The sequence below is a fragment of the Topomyia yanbarensis genome, chromosome 2, assembly GCF_030247195.1.
Source record: "Topomyia yanbarensis strain Yona2022 chromosome 2, ASM3024719v1, whole genome shotgun sequence".
Lineage (NCBI taxonomy): Eukaryota > Metazoa > Arthropoda > Insecta > Diptera > Culicidae > Topomyia > Topomyia yanbarensis.
Window position 1 is genome coordinate 348,077,373 of NC_080671.1, and position 24,395 is coordinate 348,101,767.

The 24,395-nt window shown below is 38.1% G+C and overlaps 1 protein-coding gene across 4 annotated transcripts in view; it reads left to right on the top strand.

The window, feature by feature from the left end:
- The first annotated feature begins 2,120 nt into the window (after positions 1–2,120).
- The window catches only part of LOC131684176 (WSCD family member AAEL009094), a 158,099-nt gene continuing 135,824 nt past the window's right edge, over positions 2,121–24,395 (top strand). Inside the window, exons 1-2 of one of the 4 annotated variants that reach the window (XM_058966821.1) lie at positions 2,121–2,411; positions 19,698–19,847. The gene's annotated coding sequence lies outside the window, so the exon portion shown is untranslated. Of the gene's footprint in view, positions 2,412–2,550; positions 2,747–2,813; positions 2,832–19,697; positions 19,848–24,395 lie in introns of those variants that run through there. The other 3 variants (XM_058966824.1, XM_058966823.1, XM_058966825.1) reach the window with 3 other exon arrangements.

Genomic DNA, 24,395 nt, shown 5'->3' on the forward strand with positions numbered 1-24,395 from the left:
ACGAGGACAACCGTACCGACCGTTTCAGCTTAAAGGGGATATAATAAATCGTTCGGAGTGACTTGGCTAAAAAGGATTATGTCACTCCTTTGGTCCTTTGAGGTGGGACCGAGGTATTTACACGTTGCCCTGGCCAATAAGCCTAGGTTACAGCGCCTTTACTCGCTCTTAATTTGCCTATTTCAAATGGGCTAGGAATCATTAAAATCTATATCATATCAATCAACAAGAACCAGACAACTGAACCCTATGAAACTTCTAAGATTGAGTAATTGACAATCTCGAAGATCCCATACGCATACACCAACGAATCTCAAAAATGATCTTTTAGAAAACGGCCAATAAATCTGACTCACGTGTAACAGGATCATCTAGAATGCTGTCATCTGCATCTCTCGTGATGGGGACCCTCACACACAGAATACTCATGATTTTCTGGATTCCAGTCGTAACCGATATTGCATTCAATCGAGCCCAGGAGATCCACCCAGTTAACCCGATGAGCACAACAACGCGTCACATAACAATCTGAGGACATCACGGAATTCCACTTGGACGAATAGATGTACGATGAAGTTACCTATGTTGCCTAGGTAGAGAACACCCATCGGGCCAGTCATCGTTTCAAACATTTATTTCAACGTTGAACACTCCGGAATGAATGACCTTGTCTGGTTCAACAATATCTGTAGCCGGAATGAAATGAACGTAGGAATGAACCAGTTACGAGATTGCCAGTTTCGAGGAGACTTCTTGACGTTGGGCCGCTTGCGAATGGACGCATGTGGCCGTATCTTCTCTTCAGCTGCGTTGTTGAAGAACAGCGAACAGAAAGTTTATTTCTTCAAAAACTTGTCAGGAGCGAAAAAACACTTTTAAGGTAGTAAGTTTGGCCCGATACTGTTTTAACTGTTCGTGAATGATGTGGTTTTCGTCTTAATGCGTGGAGGGAAACAATTCTTCACCGACGATTTGAAAATATTTCTAGTTAAAAAGTAAGAAGCCGATTGCCGTGAGCTACAGTATCTCGTGGATACCTACAGTATCTCGTGGATGATGGTTTTTATGGCGTTTTCGCTTGACCCCGAAACTGAGTCAGGATCTAACCCCAACCGTTGTCAGTTCATACATTTTGACAGCAGTTGGGGTAGGAAACTGACTCAGTTTCGCTTCAAGCAAAAACGACATTAGTGTTGCTAAATGCTTTGTTATCCGCTTTCATCGATTGAGAAACATGTTTACTTTCAACTACAACATTGCAGGAACTCAGCTACAACACGTTGACCATGTAAAAGATTTGGGCGTCATCCTAGATGAAAGGCCATCAGCGATAATTGACAAATCAAATCGTCTACTAGGTTTTATGTTCAAAATATCCAACGAATTCCGGGATCATTTGTGCTTCAAAGCGTTATATTGTTCACTGGTGCGCTCACAGCTGGAATTCGCAAACGTCGTCTGGTGCCCCTACCATGCAACTTGGAACCAAAAATTTGAAGGCGCCCAGCGCAGATTCATAAGATATGCGTTACACCCATTGCCTTAGAATGTCCGCTGAACTTGCCACCATACGAAGACCGTTGTCGATTACTAGGACTGCACACTCTTTTAGAAGATCGTAGACATGCGTCGAAAGCTACCTTAGTATCTAAGCTTCTTCTGGCTGAATATGATGTTTCCGATCTACTATCACAAATTAACCTCAAATCGTTAAATATATACAAATACATACATGTACTGTGTGAATTACATTTTGTTTCTAAATTTATGAAAGTGTTCCAGCCACCGACTTATTAGATCATGTCCATCAATTCCGAATTCACTTATTAACGTATTATTGATAAAAACATCAACCCCAAAAGATGAGCCATTCTAATAACAAACTCACCTACCACCGCCACCACTGATACTGTATGCGTGCACCCCTCGATGTCGAGGAAAACCCATCCCAGTCTCCCACCAAGCAGTTGTGTGGCGGTGAAAAGTGAGAGTGAGAGTCGGCAAAAAGGACCGCGAGAAGAGCGAGCGTAGAAGAAAATCTCTTCAACCACTTTTTCCGCACGGACCGCAATTCAGCAATGAGTAATGTTTGAGTTTGGCGTCGAGTCTAGTCACGGTTCGGCCTTCAGCACGCGGCAGCAGAGTTTCGCAAGTCGACAGAGGGACACGGATTTTCAGTTTTCTCTCTTCGTTCCCAGTGGCAAGACATACAATATATTTGACGCACTCGTGTAGTGCTATCACAAGTCAACGCATCAGTTTGGCCGCGCGGTGGAAAATTCGTGTCATATCCTAGTAGCCAGTAACCAGAAGCCAGAATACCCTCAGGCAGGGAAAGAACAACAAACTGCAAATCGCTGCTTCTCTCTGCGTGTGTGAGATCGTTTGTTTGCTCATATTTTCCAGTGCTGGTATGTAAGAGTTTTTCCTCTGTTGGCTAGTGAGGTGTGCGGAAAACAAATCACGATCGAAAGTGTTAATTTTCCATCACCGACAGTCAAGAACAAAGTGAAAAATAGATAGCAGTAGTACGGCTGCATTTGTTGTTATTTGCTGATAAATAGGGGACCGTGAAAAACATTCATTGGAAAAGAGGGGCGTGTAGTGCTAGAAAACGTTCACCAGCTGAAATCATTGGATGCAATGTGTGATTGGGCAGTGTTACGACACGACTGCAAGTGACAATTTAATGGTGCTAGATAGGACGAGCGTCGCCGTCGTCAAATGTCCAGTTGGTGTCACAATTGTTAGTAGTGAAGAAGAATAGGAGAACGTAGCGTGATAAATTTCACACTGTGTGATTGTGTGGCGCATCACGAGAGCGGTGCAAGGTAATCGCAAAAACGGTGGATGTGCGATGGGTTCGGAAAAGGACTAACATTTTTTTTTGTTTTAAGTTGAACTCTAAGGGAGGTAAGAGACAAGACGTGGAACCGCGGTGATGTTAAAAATCCGGCAACATCGGTGGTAAAACATGATGATGAGTTATACTCTATCACTGACCATGTGGTAGGCTTGGGTGGAACACCAAACTCCTACCTTTCGATCATGCTCATATGAGCCTACCTAGTCCTAGTTTTCCGTTCTAAGTTTATAATTGATTCGCTCTAGAATACCTATTCGTCTTTCGATTTTATTGCTTTCATTTCTCCGAGTCTTAAATTTACCGAAAATAGCCAACACAATCGATACAGAATAGTTTTTTTTCTGTCTGCTTTTCGCACCTATTACTAGTCGCTGGTAGCTGGACATAACCAGATATTTCATGAAATATCATAGATTATATGAAATAGTTCACGTCAAAATTTCATGAGGTTGTGCAGAGTTGCATGAAATTGAAAATGATTATGAATATCTTCTAAATATCACAAACACTCAAGATATATCGTGGATCATGTACTAGGAATCATGGACCATTTCACAAATATGTGAACAATATTTCATGATTTTGTGAACTAATTCATGAACACAAATGGTCAGTCGTTATTGTTATACTAGGAATCATGAACCAGTTAGAATAGGAGAGACCGGGGCTGGTTGGCCGAGTTTTGCTTTTGGTATTTCTGTACTCATTCTGGTTCGAATTTTTGATAAACATTTCGCTCTATCATGAAGATACAATCCTTGGGCACACATGTGATTTTTTCATTCATAAAAGAATCAGTGAAAAGTTATTAGCAATCAAATGATGAGCGAAAAATCGGCGGTTTGGTAAAATAAGTGAAATGGATCAAATGCATCAACGAGAAACGTTTATTAGTGAAAAATTATCATTTTGTTATATGTAGGTACAAAAAAACTCCACCCATTACTTTTCAGTCTTTTTAAATTTTTTAGGTTTAGTTTCGGCAGCTATAGTGAACTTAAATTTTATTTTATTTTCATTACTTATTTCTCATGCATATTTTTCTTATAATCATCAATATTACCATACTATCCAAATTCGCCCAGAAAAAGGTTAGCATTTTACGAATATTAATGTGCACATTGCTTTATGCTAAATTTATAACTCGGCCAACCAGCCCCGCACAAAATTCGGCCAACCTACCTCAATGCATAATATCGAGAACTATCACGATTTACACAAACAAAAGTAACGCTACACTGGAAACCGTTATACCATTTATACATTTTCGAATACCATTTTCCCAAACGTGCAAACGACAACACCAAAACACCTGAAATTACGTCGGTATATGGACGACCTAATACCCCACCAAAATCACTATAGATGTCGCTACGACGCAATAGCCTTTTCATAAGACACTCGGCCAAACCGTAGCTTAACCGGTCTCGGTCATCCCTACACGGACAATATTTTATGATTTTGTGAACTACAGTGTATCCCATATTTGAAAGGCTCACTGCAAGTACGGCCCAAGTCAAAAATTATCAAAAGTGGTTTAATCACAAATTATTGTATGTTATTGAATTTTTGAAGATTTTTTCGAATGCTAAACAATATTTTTATTCAAATAAATACCTTCAAATGAAGTTTTTTGGCTAGAATTCGGTGTCATTGCATTCATTACATAATAACATACTATAATTTGTGATTAACCCACTTTTGATATTTTTTGACTTGGGCCGTTCCTCCACTGAGCCCTTCATTGAAACATTATTTTTTAAGGATAACTTTTTTTCTATTCAAATAAACACCAAATTTTTAGGATTTTTTTAAAGATTAATCAAAGATGTTACTCGATATTTGAAAACCCCGGTTCGTTTTGTTCGTTTGTTATAAACATAAGCATAAGCATAAGAGATCGCCCGTAGTTGCTATTCCGTTATTGACCAGAACCAAATTAGGTTGCAAAAGGTTCCTTGGAACAACATGCTTGGTAATAACACGATGAGCCACATTGTACAATCTATTCTGATCCCTGCATGCTGATCAATACCGACGCCGGCCACGTCCGAATGCAGATCTTCTGGGAAAGGAAGGAATGTTAGTCCGATACATGTTGCTACTAGAAACCCAGGAATCCTCTGCATCTGCACATGTATCACGGGAAGGGGAAAGTGTTAGTAAATGTGCCAATAGCGTTATCATGTAATAATTGCTCTGGGCAGCCGGCTGCCGAGAGTTTGGGAAATTTATCATTTGTTGTATTAATACGATTAGCAAAATAAGCAACTTGAACTCCGGATAGCCGGCTATAAAGAGCACTCCCTATATTTTTAATAATATTCAATCACGCAACGAATTTGTTCGTGGTTTCTATCGTGTCGGTGCTGATTTCACCCGGCGATCGTTTGAATGAAATGCGGAATCTTATACAGGAGGTTCATCAGACTCCATAGGTGTCGCGGAGTTAGTGGTTTGGAAGGGAATAGGGTCTAGGATTCGCTCCAAGCAAGCGATGCGACCTGCAAAGCATAGCCCGTTAGGTACTAATTTAGTTAGTCTTCGAGAACACGATCGCTCGAAAAAGAAGATCTTGTTTAGTTTTTGGTTCTTTCCAAACTCTGGGCAGCCGGCAACCGAGTATATCCCACGTTTACCAAACAAAAGCAATTCCAACAACAGACAGCCCAGCTTGGGAGTATTGCCTAGAAAAGCTAATCTTATCTGCGTAATGGGCCGGATCACTATTTATTGTGACATTATTTAGACTAATTTCGCTATTCGTTTTCTACGATATATTTTTGGGTTGCAAACTACCGAGTGATAACACGTTATATAGACAAAGAGTTATGATAGCTCGAGATGATATAAATCAACTAAAGTATTTCCCATCCTCCACACTGGATTGCTTGTGAAATACACGTATACGAACGATTATATCGTACATTGAAGGGAAATACAGAGGATTGTTAACCCGATGCACGGGCCTGTTACCAATAACGGAATTTGAAATTAGATTCACCAAAACAGATGCGGCGAACCCTCAGTACGCATCGACCCGCGATCATCGACACCAGTCAAATCAAAGTCCCATTGGAGCCAACCCCCGAACAACCATTCATCTTTACGGCATTGTCTTCCCGGCCAGATCCGCTCGCACCCCCTCACTCTGCCACCACCAGCAGAAGGCCGACAGCACCCTGTCGTCGCCTGTCCTAGGACCAAACGTCATCAATAGACCCAGAGTCGCATGGGGGCATGAGATAGAATTGAACGCTAACCAACGAACATGATAGAAAGACACTTATTCTTCGTGCAGACATAACTGAAGGTAATTGCCAACCGGTCCCCGATCCCTCTCGCGAATTGTCAATTCTCAAACCTTATACATGATTGAAGTCATCATTCCACTCAAATAAGGCCATGTGTTTTCCCTAAGCCCATTGAATGCTCTGTGGATCAGTTTCCCCGTTGGTAAAACAAACCCTAAACAATTTTTCTTATCGCCGTTTTTTTTCACTTTTCGGATCGAATTTTTTTCAGAAAAACCATTTTTCACTTTTTTTTAGAATGTACACTGCGTTTCTAGATGTTTTCTGTGCACTTTTATTGTCCTTGCATCGGGAATCGACGGCCCGTAATGTGAGGCAAAGATTTTTTTTTCATTTGCCGGAATTAGATTTTCACAAACTGTCACCACTCGCATCAGTCGAAAATCTGTCGAAAAATGCTTTTATAAGCCACTTCACTTTGTATTATCGTTAAATTGCACCGTTATTCACACTTTCTATAACCGGAAGGCAGTAAACTGTGCCGAAAATGATGAAAATTAACCAATGCGAAGGGAGCTCTACAAGAGTCAACCGCTCGCGACGAAGATACACACTCGAATCGGTTCGTTTTGTTCGTTTGTTATAGCAGTTTAAGTGAAAAAGGGGTATCCCACATTTATGCGTTTTCCATATTTTTCCGAAAAAAATTTCTATGCAAAAAGCACCAAATATTCTAAGTTTACTTTGAAGCTTAAACAACGATGTTCCTCCAAATTTGGATGCTCTGGTGCGTTTTATGGAAAAAAGTGGTGTCCTACATTTATACGTTCACCCTATTTTTCAGCATAACTTATTTTCCAACCAAAGAAACTGCACCAAATTTTCTGGGTTGGGTTTGCTTCAATACTTAATCAACGATGATTCTTGAAACTTAGGTGCCCTAGTGCATATTATACTTCTGTTATGGCAGTTCAAGTGAACAACGTGGTGTCCTACATTTATACGTTCACTCGGAGAAAAACGCTTTATTCAAATAATAATTCAGTTAGGTCATTCAAATACAGATTTCTCCGGGCCTTAAGGCTCAAGAAACCGTTTTTAAGCATGTGTAAGAATTGAACGCTTGGTAGTATGAGTAGGAAAAATGTTGTTCAGCTTTGCCACCAATTTATTCATATAAAACCTTTTCAAAAATCTAAAAGAATAACATCAGTTGATACATTAGATTAACACGATTCAAATTATGCAAAATAGTTGGTGGAAAAACAATTGATTAAGCTGAAGGGTGCTTTTGAAAAAGTAGCGGTGGCTTTTTCATTACGCAGTTGTGTGGCATGCCAGACCCAAGTAACCAATAAGCATTATAACGTAGCTAATATATCTGCATTAGATCTACATATAAATCAGTCTTAAAGAGCTGCTAAGATATATGTCCTGATATAATGCCATTATTATACCAGAAAAGGCGAAATATAGTGCTATTCCCAGGCAGCATTAAGCCACTGCAAAATATTGGCTATACATTTGCACTAACGTTGCAACGAAACACCATTATAGCATTTACAATGCAATAAAGCTTAATATTAGCATCATTAATGCATACATGCACAGCCAAAATATAGCATTATCGCTTGCTCTGTATACGTATGTAAAACTGATATAACGCGTAGTAGACTGGTTCAATTTTTGACTTTTAGCTCTACCAGGCTCTACTGATACCTTTTTTGGCCCTTAGTAATTGTGTAACTTTTGGTACTGATCGGTTGTGTCTACGTACCCTCCAAAAATTTCAAAGTTTATATGGAAATTAGTATGGAAAATCGGTTAAAATTGAAAATAAATTCTTAAAAAATCATCTCATCAATCACTTCATGAGAACACTATATATTTCTAAAGGTATTTTTCTACTGAACACATTCGTGGAACATTGTTAGTTTGTGAAAATTCGCTGAGAAAAGTTATTAACTAAAGAAGTAGCATGACTTCAAAACAAGTGGATTTTATTATTAATCGTAGCATCCCAGTTTGAATAGCTGCATCTGCCATACGGTGGGTGGCAGGTCTAGTTTACTCTTGTATGATGATGGAGCTATTCAAACAGGGTTGCTATGATTAATAATAAAATCCACTTGTTTTGAAGTCATGCTACTTTTTTAGTTAATAACTTTAAAAATATATAGTGTCCAGTCTAGCGTACATGCTTCAAGGATCTGTAAAGCATGTATGCTTTACATGTGCATTTAGTGCCACTATATAGCAAATATAAAGCCGATATAAAGCTGTTATAATGCTGTGGTTTATTCGTTATGCAACTTCTCCTGAAGTTTATTTTCAGCATATTTAATTTCATTCGAACATGTGCAATGTAGCCTAGACAGCAAAAACTGCGCACTTGCCATGAGGGACGAGGCAAGGTACCTCTGTTCGAGACATACTAAACTTAATTTTCATAAAAGATTATTCATATCGTGTGAGATCGAAATCCCGAATAGGATATCAATTACAATGCATTAGAAGGAAGCCAATTACTGTACCCAACAGGATAGTTATATTTTTCTTTTTTGTTTATCATACAAAAAAGGAAACATAAAAAGTCGTTGCAAAACCATATATTGCAAAAAATGACAGTCAATTCAACCTTTCTAATAGCATGACATTTGTGCACTGGTGCTATATAATAGCATTAGTACTGCACAAACGAGCTGTCAATTTCTGCACAGTATTAGCACTATATTTCGTCTTTTCTAGCATAATAATAGCATTATATCAACATATATGGCTTATCGGCTCTTTAAGACTGCTTTATATGTAGATATAATGCCAATATTGTGCAGAGGCTTAATGCTTATGGTTACTTGGGCAGATCAGTGTGATTGTGTGATCGTGTGACAAAAAATCACAGCCACTTTTTCAATAGCACCATTACGTTTAATTAATTGTTTACAACCAACTGCTTTGCATAATTTGAATCGTGGTAATCTTATGAATCGACTGATGTTCTTCTTTTAGAGTTTTGAAAAGGTTTTATATTTATAAACCGGTGGCAAAGTTGAACACAATTTCTCCAACGCATACTACCAAGCGTTCAATTCTTATCCATGCTCAAAAAATGTTTCTTGAACCTTAACGTGATTGAAAATATTTAGGGTATAAAGCTTCGCGATGTGTATGACAACGCGAAACAATATTCGTCAGTAGCAGAGAGTTCATGAAAGCTATCAATTAATTCTTAGACAAGTTCAGACCAAGGAATATAGAAAATCCTCAAAGCGAATGAAACTTGTGTTCAAAAATGATGCGAACTCGATAGACTACTAAATGTAGTATTGATTATTACATGAATAAAGCATCTTTTTGGGAAAACAGCATCTTTTATTAGTGAACGTATAAATGTAGGATACTACTTTTTCACTTAATCTGCCATAACAATCGACAAAAATGCACAAGGGCCTCCAAATTTCGAAAAACATCATTGATTAAGATTCAAAACAAATTCTAAAAATTTGGTACAGTTTGTTTGAATAGAAAAAAGTTATCCTGAAAAAATAAAGTGACCATGGTTAAGTCAGACCGGACTAAGTGACAAAATATTGATTTCGAGAAAAATGAGTTTAAAGTTTGAATCGCAGCATGTTTTACATTATGACATATGGAAATTAATTTTTGCCACAATTCTTGTTTATTGTTACATATTTCATATTTGGCAACAGTCGATTATAGCTGACGATTTTCTTTATCCAGTGCTATTATTATCTCATTTTTTGATGTTTTGCGACTTAGTCCGGTCTGACTTAACACCGACCATATAAATGTGGGACACATTGTATTACACGCGCGCATGGTTAAGCATGACTCATACTAGAAATCGTGAAAAAAATCTCGTTTCCATTAATAAGATTTCATGATTTTGTGAACTATTTCACGAGCACGAATGGTGGGTCGCTACTAATTCGATAGGAGTCATGAATTAGTTCACGTATTCATGAATAATATTTTATGATTTTGTGAATGTTTCGCGAGTACGGATATTAAATCCTGACTAATATACTAGGAATCATGAACTAATTGAAGATCATTGAAAGAATTCACGAAACATATTAGGAGTTTTGAAATAGTTCATAGAAATGGTTCACGAGAAAATATGTTTTGATTTTGTGAACTAATTCACAATCATGCAAACCAATGTTCAAGATGTAAAAAATAGTCGTATAGTCGGACTCTAAATAATGTTCCTAGATCTATGAATAAAATCGCGACTTCACCTTTGGCTTTATTAATAATGTTTATAAACTAGTTCACGTACAGAGAATCGATTTGGTAATGACATGACGGAAACCGTGACTGAAGTTCATAAAACATGAGCAAATATCCCCAATAATAAAAGCGTTACAAATGCGTTACCGAAGGGAAATTGAATAAAATTACAAAACACAAGATGTTTGTTCATGGTTGTTTCCGCGTTTTCGGCTTGAGGAGAGCGTCTGGTGTAGTGGGCAAAAAAATCGACTTCTTTTTTATCCACTTAATTGTTAGTATTGAACCTCTAGAATAGTCTCCCGCAATCTCGGTGACCACGCTGAACTTCTTTTGTTTCAAACAACCATGCATCCTCGCGTGTATTTGCTGTAACACACGCAAATTTTAATATATCGGCAACAATTTTCGAAAAATTTACAGCGATAAAAATACAGTGTAAACAACACACTCTAAACTACTTCTACCCAAATTTTCAAGGGAAATTACCCAATGGGTTATTTTAGTTTTTTCCGTGATGCAATTTGATGTGGGACACCCTTAATTAGCGTTTTTCTCGAAACCGCGTTTTTCGAATTGGTGGATACCATAACTCAAAAACTAATCAAGGGTTGACTTGATTTTTTTTTTTTTTTGAGAATGCACAATATGTGTAGCCTGCCTATTATTTTAAAGAAAAGTGAGCGAGTTTTAAAGTTAAATGTGAGATTTTTCGGTTTTCATAAAGCCATTTTCCGAAACATGAACTTTTTTCTTTTTTATTTGGTTCATCGAGTAACTACAAATCTAAAATTTACAAATCTTATTGAATTTCACGTATCACACAATTTTATCAAGAATTATCGTGTTCGCCGCGGCGTCCGTCGACGTGGAAATGGTTGGACATCTGCACTTGGTACGCTCGTATGTGTGGCTCTGCGTTACTGAAAATATTTTTTTCCTACGCAATGAATATATAAATAAATCTTAACATTACACAAAAGATCCATTGTTGCCGTGCCTTCGAAATCGTTAACACAAAACAACTTTCGATTTGAGCACTTTACACCAGACGCCTCCTTAAATTAATCTTCACTGTGTTGTCATGTTTTATCACGTTTTAATGTAACTCTATTCCTGTTTTCATCTAAACCGTTAATAGGTTCCCGAGTGCTGTCAATGCTACACTAGAACAAATTACGAGCAAACTTTTATTCTTAACCGGAAGGCATTTACATACTTTTTAAAATATTAGTTCTAAAGTGTGCCCCACATCAAATTACGTTACGGAAAAACGCCATGAAAAATAATCCTTTGGGTATTTTCTCTTGAAAATTTGGGTAGAAAAGTTTAGAGTGCATTGTTTACACTGTATTTTTATCGCTGTCAGTTTTTCGAAAATTAGAAAAAAAATAGCGTCACGCGACAAGCAATGTCGCGAATTGATTTTCCGCAAGCAACTGAAAAATCCTCAACTCTCTCATCGGGATATTGGAAAACAACTAGGAATCGTGCAGTCAACGGTGAATTGTGTGATTAAACGTTACTACCAATCTCTGAGCATCGAACGGTAGGAGAAATGCAGTTAGAATGGATGATCTATTAGTGATCAGGATCACAAGCGTTTAGTGAAAGCGTTTAAGCGGAATCCCAATGCTTCGGTCAGGGATGCAGCCAAAAAGTTGAATCTGTCCATCTGTCTTTCGTTCAAAAAGCCAAGGGCCGAGAGGGACTGCATACGTACAAAGTGCAGAAGGCTCCAAATGGTGACGAACGGCAAAAGACGATGGGAAAATCACGGGCCCGGAAACTGTACATTCCGATGCTGACGAAGCCTCATTGTCTCGTCATGGATGATGTTCAGGAGGAAATAAGGAAGCAGAAACTTTTAAAGTTTGCCAATGAATTCATTATTTAGCAAGTGATCTGCTCATGTGGCAAACGCAGTGCGCCGTTCGTGACTACCGGGACTGTAAACGGGAAGATCTACCTCAAGGAGTGTCTACAGAGGCGTCTGCTTCCTCTATTGAAGCAACACGAGGGCCCTACAATCTTCTGGCCGGTTCTAGCTTCCTGCCACTATTCAAATGTTATCCTGGAGTAGTACGAAGCCAACGGGGTCACTTTCGTACCTAAGGACAGGAATCTCCCCAATACACCGGAACTAAGGCCCATCGAAAAATACTGGGCTATTAAGAAGCAGGCACAACGGAAGCATCCCAAGGAAGACAGAGAAAGTTGGTTCCCGTACAGAAGAAGCTGCAACCAGATGTTGTACAGAACCTAATAAGTGGAATTAAGCGTAAGGTGCGAGCGTACGGTTATGATATTGAAGTTGAATGAAATAAATATGCAACAGCATTTTTGTTCAGAAAGTGGAACGAGTAGATTATATGCGCGATCTGGGTATTATGTTAGATTCGGCACTCGCTTTTCGGATACATTTTGACGAGGTCATTTCTTAACCGAATCGAGGACTAGGTTTCATCTTAAAGAGTTGTGATGAATTCAAGGATCCACTGTGCTTGGATCGCTATATTGTGCCTTAGAGAGATCTATTTTGAAATCGAGTGTTGTGGTTTGGCGTCCTGTTCATTTTACTTGGATAACCGGGATGCAAGTTATCCAAAGAAGATTTGTGTGTGATAAGAGCTCTTCGCAGTCTCTCATGACGGGACCTAGTAAATCTGCCACCGTATGAAAATCTCTGCTGACTTGTGGGACTAGATATGCTGGAAACCGAAGATTTTTTGCACAGGTCGTTTTCGCCGCAAAGATACTTCTGGGTGAAATTGATTTGTCACACCTTTTGTCTAAATTAAAGCTGTATGCGCTACAAAGAATTCTACGTCGAAGAGATTTCCTTTCCAAGGAATCCAGTAAAACAATTGACGAACAGCTAACTTCCACGAAGTGGTTACGTTGTTTGATTTTAACCTGACTGTGGCTACATTTCAACGTAATGTCATTGCTAGAAGATAAGTAAGATCAAGGGACTACCTGTCCAATGCAGTGGCGGCGCTAAGGAGGGGCGAAGGGGGCAACCGCCCCGAGCGGCAAAATCAGAGGGCGGCATTTTATACTCATGAACTTTCTATTCCGGGCAAAACGCTTGAGTTTAAATTATGTTGGCGTCTGTTGACGATTAAAATGGTAGGGGATTGGGGCGACGGATGCGATCGAACAAAACTATATACATATTGCTCAGTCTCAAAAGATTCAACTGAGATGAGTTTCCGAACGCAGTGGGAGTATGAAGACTAATTTGCTGGGATTATACCAGGGATCTCTATCATATACAAGGTGTTGGGTGCACGACTAAGAATCTCTCAAGAGGTGATAGCGCATCTGGGGGCAGATCACTCTAGGAATGTATAACAAATTTGCATCAACTTAGAAAAAAATCATTTAATTTCCATTTTTGCATCAACTTTGCACTCCCTCGCAGAAAAGATTACTTAACAATCGTCCTAAGCTAAATCACTTTGTTCGGTGTTTTGTTGAATGTAGGGCTGTTTTTTAGGGTTTTGATGTCTTACACGCAACGCAAAATACATTGCACGCAACGCAAAATGCATTACGAATTTCTATTTTGATGGAAAGAAATGCATTTAATTTCGCTGATTTTTAAAAATGCATCACAAGTGATCTGCCCCTAGTAGAGCATCTTATATGGGGAAAAATCGTTTTACATAAACTATCAGATCTCAACTGTTAGAAAGTAGTGTCTTTAAATGTCTCTAACTCAAAAAGTATACTTTGTATTTTCAATCTTTTCATTCCATTGGAAAGGTTTCCTTTCCTGTTAAATTGCGGGTACGATGGTCCAGCATAGTCGGTTGGACAACTGGTCTAATAAGTGTTCTATAGAAGGTCAGTTTCGTGCGGTAGCGTACGTTATTCTACCGAAGTGGACCCGGCAATTAGCAATGGGTAAACAAACCAGCATTTTTTGTTCAATGATTTCAATGATTTCTAGACGGTTATCTGAGAGCTTAAAAACGATCCCGGATGTACTTCTAAAAGTCTAAAAAGTGACCGGCTGTGAGAAGCAAACCACTCCGTGATCGAGATGATCTGCGTGGAAGAAAAAATGCCTTCGGAATGGCCTCATATGTCCTATCTTCAAGAAGGGATACAAACTCGAAGATAATAACGATCCTCAATGCCGTCTACAAGATAGTCTCTCGTGTTCTGTTGAGTAGACTGCGCCTGTTGACTGAATGCTTTGACAGCGAATATTAAAGCGTGTTTCGAGAAGCACGATCAACGACGAACGAAATGTTTACCCATAGACAAATTCTGGATATATTCCGGAATATAACCTGCGGACGCACCATCTGTTTATGGATTTCAAGGCGGCATACGATTCAGTAAAAAGAAATTAACTGTTGCAGGTAACGGTTGAGCATGTTTTCCCGACAAAACTGATTAAGCTGATTCGTAAGAGGCAGGATGGGATAAAACCAAGCGATACGAAGATCTGATGTGCAAAGGAACGGAAACATCATTACGAGATCTCACATGCTTCTTGGCTTTGCGATCAACATCGACATCATTGGGGTTGATTGCATTGGAAGAGACATTGTAGCCTTTTAAAAGGAAAGCTGCAAGAATCGGACTGACTATAAACTCTGACAAGACAAAGTACATGGTAACTGGTAGAAAACGTGGCACTCTGAGGATGCGCGAAAACTTGCTCTATTCAAATCGATACTCCTTGTTGCTGTGTACGGCCATGAGGCATGGATGTTGATGGAAGTAGGCTATCGAGTGCTCCATTTGTTTGGGAGAAGAATTCTGCGTTGAATACTCGGCAGCACAGTAGAAAATGGAGAATGGTGCAGACGCATGAACCCCCAACGGTATCAAGTATACAACCATACTGATATTGGAAGGCTGATAAAACACGGCAGACTGCAGAGAGCTGGGCTTGTAGTGCGGAATGACGAAAGAGTAACCAGCTAAAGCTATGATCAGCAGAAAACCTGGAGGAGGATGCCACCTTCGGGGCAAGCACGCACTTGCTGGCTGTGCACAATTGAGAAAGATGCGCGTCCATGAAGGTTGGAAACTGAAAGTCCAAGAGAATCATGGAAAACTAAAATACATTCAATTATAATCCGGATTATCCGCATCTTGACCACCATTTCACCTAAGGTCATTTGGGAGTATATATACAGAGTGCGCCATCTGGATGTATCCTATTTCAACATTGAATAACTCCGCCATTTTACAGCCAATTTCGACAGATAAACACAATTCTGAAATGTCATTTAGTATCATTTTAGCTATGAGGCGATTTACACCAAATGAATGCGCTGGAATTGTACACTTTATATTGAAAACGATCGTTCAATAGTGAAAACTGTGCGCGCTTTTCGTAAAAAATATGGCAGACATTCGGCACTTACAAACAACACAATTCGAAATTTGGTGAAGAATTTCGTTGAGTACGGGTCTGTATCAACTGCCTAGATTCCTATTCGACAGCGCCCGCAACGTTCCAATGAAGCTGTTGTAGCGGTAATTTTTTTTTTCAAAGAGGGAAAGTCAATCGACGGCGCACGCTACCGCTACTTCTATTTTCGGCAAGACGGGGCACATTGCCACACCGCAGCCGCTACAATCAAGTTCTTATAGAGCAAATTCCCAGGGGGCGTTGTCTCAAAAAATGGTGATTTGGAATGGCCTTCTCGTTCTCCGGATTTAACGGTGCCAGACTTTTTTTCTGTGGGGTTACTTTTGTTACTAGCATACAAATATTACACTGCTCATTAAAGCACAAGAGTTTCACATTGAAAAACAGCAATCCGAGAAAAACGCTGTTCAAGATTTACATTTGCATTGAGCCTTATGGATGGGACAACCATCTTTTGGGATTTATTCCGATATTTTCTTAACTAACCTGGTAATCTTATTTGTGTATTGTGATTCAGTGTTGATACAGAATACAATCCAACAGATAACTCCTTTTCGACAAAAATCCATATGGGAATTGTATATTTTTATAGGCCGTCCAGAAACTTGTCGACTCTTGTATCATAATGAATTACACGGTGCTACAGTGATTTTGTACTTTTCTAGAGACCTAGTATAGGTTGTAGATCGCATCAAATTCACCACAAAACAATGTATGAAAAATGTTGCATACCCTCAAAATCTTGATTTATAAAAAAACGATTTTTCGAAACTTTCGGTATTAAAGAAATTTTTGCGTGAAAATTTTTCATCCGATTTTAAATTTTTTGAGTGTTTTGGAAAGAAGAAATTTACTTTGCGATGTTATGTTATGTTCTTTTGTTAAAAGTACTATGCGGTTTTGGGGACAACAATATGAAAGTCACCATTATTTTGCTATTTTTTTCATGAAAGATATAAAAATTGCTCAGCATGTTTATTTGGAAACGTCCTTGTTTTAATAAAAATTTGACGAGAGCATTTAATTTTGCGTCCAATGGCCTATTTTTGATCAAAATCCGTTGAAAAATGGCTGAGTTAGCAATTTTTTTCCAAATTAGAAACCTGCTCGCATGAGCTATTAATGGGTTAGTGAAGTATTGTCTCGCACTATAAGATGCTATAATTATATCTTCCTATCTATAAACAACATCTCTGCCATTTTTCAAACGATTTGATCAAAAAATAGGTAGTTGAATATGGAAGTAAATGTTCTCATTAAATTTTTATTAAAACAAAGACGCTTTCTAATAAAAATATTGAGCAATTTTCATATTGCAATGAAAAAATAGCAAAATAATGATAATTTTCAAATTGTTGCCCCAAAACCGCATAGTACTTTTAACAAAACGATATAACATAGCATATCGTTGAAAAGGTCATTTCTTCTTCTTTTCAAAACACTCAAAAAATTAAAAATTCCAAAAAATCGTTTTTTGATATAAATCAAGATTTTGAGGGTACATTAAATTGATCAAACATGGTTTTGTGTTGTATTTGACCAGAACTACAACCTTTACTATATCACTTTAAAAGTACATTCATTTATTTTTATTTTTTAGCACCATGTTATTAAACGATGCTACAAGAAAAAGTACACGAATGTACTTGTAATCCAGTAAAATACACTACAAACCCATGTTTGATCAAATTAATATACCCTCAAAATCTTGATTTATTGCAAAAAAAACTATTTTTCGGGTCCAAAAAATTAGTTACGCGGTCATTTTTCAACCGATTTTAAATTTTTCGAGTATTGTGGAACGAAGCAAAAATGACCTTTTCAACGGTATGCTATGTGCTAGACACGTGCTCATATGAACTTTTAAGGGGATGGTTTCATATAAAATTTTCAAAAAATCGATTTTTTAGCTTGATTACGTATACATTGGAAAGTATGTGTGTAAACTTTAAAGTTAGGATTAGGAAAAACAACGGAAGATAAAATTATGGAATCCCATAGTGCGTGACAATGCCTCACTAACTCCTTAAGGTTCATGCAAACAAGTATCTAATTTGGAAAAAAAATTACTTCACCATTTTTCAACCGAATTGGGAGATAAACAGGTCGTTAGATGCTGAATTAAATCATTTTAAATTTTTAGTGGCGAATGTCCCGAAACATACTAATTTTTGTTCGTATTAATCAGGATTTTGAGGGTATATAGCAGTTTTCATTCATTATTTTGGGTTGCATTTGATGAAATCTACAACCTATACCTACTGCGTCACTGAAAAGTAAAAATCTCTATAGCACCGAGTTATTTATTTTACTCCAAAGGCATGAAAAAAGTGAACGTGGTGATACTGAAATATGGAAAATTAATATTTATATAATATACATTAACCCATTAATGTCCGACTTTTTCCCTGTCGCATATAAAGCTCCAAAACAAATTTTTATCAAAACATTGGGGATTAATGAGCATGAAAAACCTGTTTTAACTAAGATAGGTCCTTCTTTCGCAGTGCTACAAGCTGCTTAAAATTTAGCATTCGATGATCAATACAATCCTCCTACAATGTTTACAATAATCAAATTGTATGGAAAAGGTAGTCGAAGACAATCTAAATTGGTAGGGTTTATCACTTGTCAATAATAATCCGAGTCATCATAGACATATCAAAATTTCATGTTATGTCCTCGGCAGCACTGCTCCATAGGGATCCAGTCAGACAAATTGGAATTACTTCAGTTCTACGAATAATACTTACATATACTAGTGCTTATATGAAATTTAATAGTCTCAATAATAAGTTTTATAAGCTAGTCTTGCCATTTTCCAAAACATATAGTTGTTGATAAACGTTATTGTTTATAAACAAAATGGGTTGGATGATGTTAAAGGTAAATTATGTTTCATTGAACGTTTAGATAGAGAATTTAAAAAAATGGTTCATCGCCAGTAATTGAAAAGAATAATATTTTAAAATGATTTGAGCAATTCTTTGATCATTTTTTTATATGTAAGTTTTGTAAACACGTTTCATTTATTTAAATGATTGTAATGTATTCAATAAGAATTTGTTAGTAATTTCGCGATACTTTGGTTTTATTGTAATTTTAAAATTAATTAATATTGCACTTATATTTCCTACCTTTATTTTATAGTTAGGCTGATTATAACTAATATCTTTATTTTAGAGAGGGTGGTTTTCAAAACGTTGCTTCCTTGATAAATTTCCTATAAAAATTTCACATCGATTTATTTTTATGAAGCACTGGGCGTTTCTTGGATGAATTATTTTGTAAAAGTCGATTTCAAAATACAAAATCCCATGTAAACTTTAAACAGTGGGCGCAAAAATATAGTTTCACTGATCAAGCTAAGAATTTACACAGTTGTTCTAGAACCCAAAAAGTTGCTCGGAGGGGAATTCTATTTTTGTCCCACCCTAATGTATATACCTATGATAATTCGATAATATCGAAAACAAAACTGTAATTATTGTATTTTGGAACGCATGATTATCGCATTTCCCGAAAAAATGTTTAACAACGCACATCCGCCGTTATTGCGTCCCAAGTACCTACCCGAGCGGCTCGTGGTGTGTGCAGGCGAGAGTGTCAGCAGAACAGCAGGGGAGTGCCAAGCTATAGCTGTGTACGTGTTAGCGCTCCAACCGCGCTAAACTATGTTCGTTTTGGGTGGTGATAATAGGGGGTTGCACGTCGCCATAGGGAAAAGTGGAAAATTGCAAAACATGCGAGAGAATGATGAGAGGAGTCAGATAAAAAGGCATCGCTTTGTTTATAGTTTTCATTTTGCTCTCCGCCCGGTGCTTCACGAGTGATGATATTGAAATGAGAAAAGACAGAACAAGTTGCCGGAATCGGGAAGGAATGTTTAGCGAAAGTTTAAATTTCCTCTATTTTTTTCTAGAAGACGTTTGCGACTTCCAACAATAGTGAACCATAAAGCTAAAGGCAGTTTGGCTCTACGGAGAATGAAGTGGTGAAACAATAGCGTGTGTTTACTCCTCCGAAAGTCAAAACGATTCTTGAACGAACTTTAAGGCTGATGGACACAATGGTAAGTACCTACTGTGCAAAGAACTTTCAAGGATAAGAGGCACGCAGCGGATGCAAAAAGGGGTCAGACGACAACACCAACAAGTTTTCGATGTGCCTGACACGAGTGCTCTTCTCCTATAAGTGAAAACATTTAATTGCGCTGAATTGCATAATATCGGAACAAGGACACGGGGCGTTGGGAAATGCTATAGGGACGCTGCTGCTGTTTATGCTGCTAGTAATTACAAGCTCGACGATAAATGGATGATTTAAACTCGAACATACCCTTGTCTCTTGTCGTTCGTTTCGCAATTTCTTTGGAAATTTGAGGAAATGCCAAAGGCTTGCTGTTTCTGTTGTGGATGGTATTTCGTTTGAAGTGGTTATGCGCTTGGGAGTATCGAGTAAATGGCAATCGGCAGTGCTAGAGCTATAAATATGTTCATAAACAGAGTATAATCCGGCTGGGTAATAGGAAGAAAGTTCGAGCAGGGACAATCAAAATGTACAGGAAGGTGGGGGGGGGGGGGGGTTGAAAATCGTTGCGCATAATGCAATCGGCTTACCAACTCGAAATCGCCGCCTCCTGCTGCGCTACAAATACTCATCGTAAAATTAGGTTTGTTTCGCTTAGAACTAGGCAAAATGTAGGAAAATCACTTAACACAATAATAATTATCGCTTACATTGTGCCAGGATCTACTTTGATTCGTTTGGTTCGTTGTATGCTCGCTTCGTTAAAACCCGGATACGCATGAATATTTATGTTGAATAAATGCGCGGGTTAAGAGCCGGGCATGCGAATATGTTCATTCAATGACTATGACCTATGTGTAGCTGTGGTTCGAACATTGATGAAACTACGTAAGTGGTGGAGCATCCTGTTCCTGCCTTTAGTCCCAGCAGGCAGTTGAATCGTTATACATACTGACTGTATAATTATTCTGTACGCAATGAATCGTCTATGTGTGGAAATAGTAGTTCGAATTCCACGCTACAATGTAGTACTATGGATTGGATTCGCTTTTTATGACTGTTGTCGTCTTGCTTTAATAGAAACTCAATAGAAAGTGGTCAGTCTAGTTTTCACTACTGCCTGAACCAGAGTATCGTAACTCGAGCAAAGTAAAATGACAAGAGTCCACCGCTCGAGCTAGTGCGCATTGTCTAATGAACAAAGGAACCGATGCTTTTGTATTATCAATGATGAGTGAGGTTAACACTTGGAATATCAAAGGGGCAGAAAAAGTTGGAACGCCTAATTTGAATGGCCATTTTCTAGTTGTTTTCTCGACGATTTAAAATCTTCCAGCACAACTAAGAAGATACATATAACATATAACATTTGGCATTCAAAAAAATAAAAACTGTATTTCCAAACTTAAGCCTCATATCAATTCAAAAAAAATTGCATTATAAAGGCATATTTTTCAACATTACACCAGATCTCGATAAGTGACTTCATGACATTATTTTTCGATTGCGTTCAAATTTTGCATGGAAAACTTTTTTCAAGCGAGGTGGGGTATCCGGTTTGACAATTCAGGATGATCATAAATATTGGCACTCTACCGTATATCAAATATACTGAGGCAATTTTAGGAACTGGTTGGTGGATTGTTGCTCAGGGTGCATATCATTAGATTTGAATTACCAGACCAAGGGTCATCACGGCAATCCGATTATATTCCAGACAGCACCCAGCCATCGTTTTGCACAAGCAAGTGGACCAAGATGCTTTTATTTTTTATGATCTATTGCTGATCGCTCCAATTATAAGAAAATAATTTGCATCCAGTCATATATCGAGTGAAGATAGATGACCACATTGTTCCTTTATTCAGACTTGTCTTTCTAATTATATCCCCAGAATTTCTTCATATTCTACAGCTTTCGCTTTGCATCTGGCTCTAGGCCGGTGCATAAATAGACTTTTCTAAAACGACCCAAATGATCCTGAAATGGATGTCGAACAAGATTCGTCATCAAAGACTCCGAGTTTCCATTTAAAATTAAACTCATTGAACTAGTTTCGACCATATTCAATCTTCTTTCGGATCAAAGATAGTGTCCTAAGTATTCTAATATTCCGCAAGAGGCAGAAATATTCAGCTGTGCCAGATATCTCTAAAATTCGATTAGATAAGCTCAGAATTGTGATATTTTGTCACAAAGCAAACAAATGACGTTTCTGGCGACAAGACTTTTATGAAGAACTAACGCATTTAAATACCCGTTCACAAAGTTGAGATCGATGGTGTAGTTACCGATTCGAATTTTGCATGTGTGGATCTACTGAAGGACGGGATTGGCTGTTTCAAAAACCTCTTGTTCCAGTGAGCGAAGATTTTGAATGACAATCGCATTGGACGGGACAAAATGATGTCAAACTAATGTCGGGCGACCTTTGGCAAGACTGCTTTGCGTCTTCTTCGACAAGGATCGTTCGAATGATCAGTTGTTTGTGCCGCGCCATATGTATACAGTATTGCACTAATTCCAAGCAAATGGGTCTTTATAGCAATAATTTTAATTATAATTGCCGATGATAATTAATCCAGCTCACTCTACGGTCTTTGCTTTAGGTTTAAAAAGGTGGCCTGCTTTACTACCCATTACCACATTTCCGTTCCCCTCGTTTCTGTGAAACTTGGAAAACGAGCGGAAAATGTTTGCAATAATTTTCGCTATTTTTGTTGAAATTTGAAGTCTTTGTATTGTTCGTTGTTTATTCTGGATTTCTGACACCTTTGGTAGAGTCTTAGTTATGCGCCTTTTTTCTGTCTACTTTGGTTTTCTTTTTCAGTTCGGTTTTGAAAGAATAATTTAGTGTGTACACACTAACCCAGCCCAAACTTGTTCAGTAATTTCTTTTGACGACTTGCTCACTGATATTTTTAAGGAGCTGTCAGCAAATTGTTTAAAAATTTGCGGAATAGTTTTAATTTTTTTAGCGATTTTCAGTAATTTTTCGAATAATTTACTGAAACCCGTAATATTTTTCACTGAATTTATCAGCTCTTCTGTTTTTTCGGTACATAAACATTATCCATTGAAAAACTGACTGATTGTTCGGCAAAATTGTACCAACGTTACCGAACCTCGTCAAAAACTTACAAAACAGGTACAGCAAATCATCTGTCAAGTCGCCATTTTCAGAGGAAACTGCTGACTGACCGGTGTTTTTTTGACGTTTGGATAGAACGGATTGCGGAGAGTTCGGTACCAAATTGTTTTCCTGAATTGATTACCGAACGGTTTGCTGTTCAAAACCCCAGCAAAATTTTACTGTACCCAGTAATTTAAATTAGGTGTGTACTTGTGAATGATACTCCTATTCTGATTTATTTCATGATTTAACCTCACTTATTTTATAAAGCAAATCCAGATTTTGGCGCCCCCTAAGGTTGGCGCTCTGAGGGGACAAAACACAAAATTTTATTTTGGATCTTGCATAATTTAAAAATTTTCTATTCTTGTAAACAGGTTGAATAGATTTCTCTCAAAATACTAAATAATAAGGACAAAAATGTATTTCAAAGGTGAAATAGATTATGAACTCAACAAAAAGAACTGCTTTCAATCTAATGTTATTGAAATAAAGATATATAGACTCCGATTAGAGTCAAAGTTGTTTTATTTGAAAGTTTATTCGTTGGGCTTATCTCTACCGTTCGATTTAGTGGACACAATCTTTTCAGCTCAGACATACATAATAAATAATAAATCGAGAATTAAATTAAAGCAATATTGGTTGTTGTATTTTTTAAACGGTTCGAAAAGATCTTTTATAGCAAGAAGGCAGGCTCAGATAGCAAGATCGGAGAGTGAGAGAGGAGCGCAAGCGACGTTTCAAGAAGGTAGAGACGTTTTAAAACGGGAGATCAAGCTTAGCAAGCCAGTTTGCCATAAGTAGCTGTGCTGAGAAGTATACGCCAATACTTGAGAGACGCGTACTGAGTTGTCATGATGAAGATGAGGGGTCGTCGACACCAGCTGAAATATGGCCGGGTAAGCTAAAGATAATCGCTAAAGATAATCGTTGGTCTCTACCCTAAGCACGATTCAACTACTTGGTCGCCGACACCGTATGGCGAAGAAGATGGAGCTAACACAGCCGAGTGGCAAGCTACTAACATCAAGCTCAAAGAAACGTCGATGTGACTAAAATCAAAGAAAACCCCCGGTCCGGATGGAATACCAACCGTGACGCTGAAAGCTGCGATACTGGCATATCCGGACATGTTAAGGATGCTACTGCTGAAGTTTTTAGATGATGGCAATTTCCCCGAAATGTGGAAGATATAGAAGCTGATGTTGCTGCCAAAGTCAGGTAAGTCACTGGGTCATTTAGCCTCTTATAGGCCAACGCCGCTGCGCTACACAAATTAATGCGCCAGATCCTGAAGAGCTACTTCCAGAGTAGAGTACTGCTATACGAGACGAACAAAGGGCAGAAGGCAATGCGAGTCGTAGCGGGCGTTCCTCAGGGCTCCATTATATGTTCAACTCTTTGGAACGGGATGTACGTCGGGGTTTGGCTGCCCGGGAAAGTGAAAATTGTGTC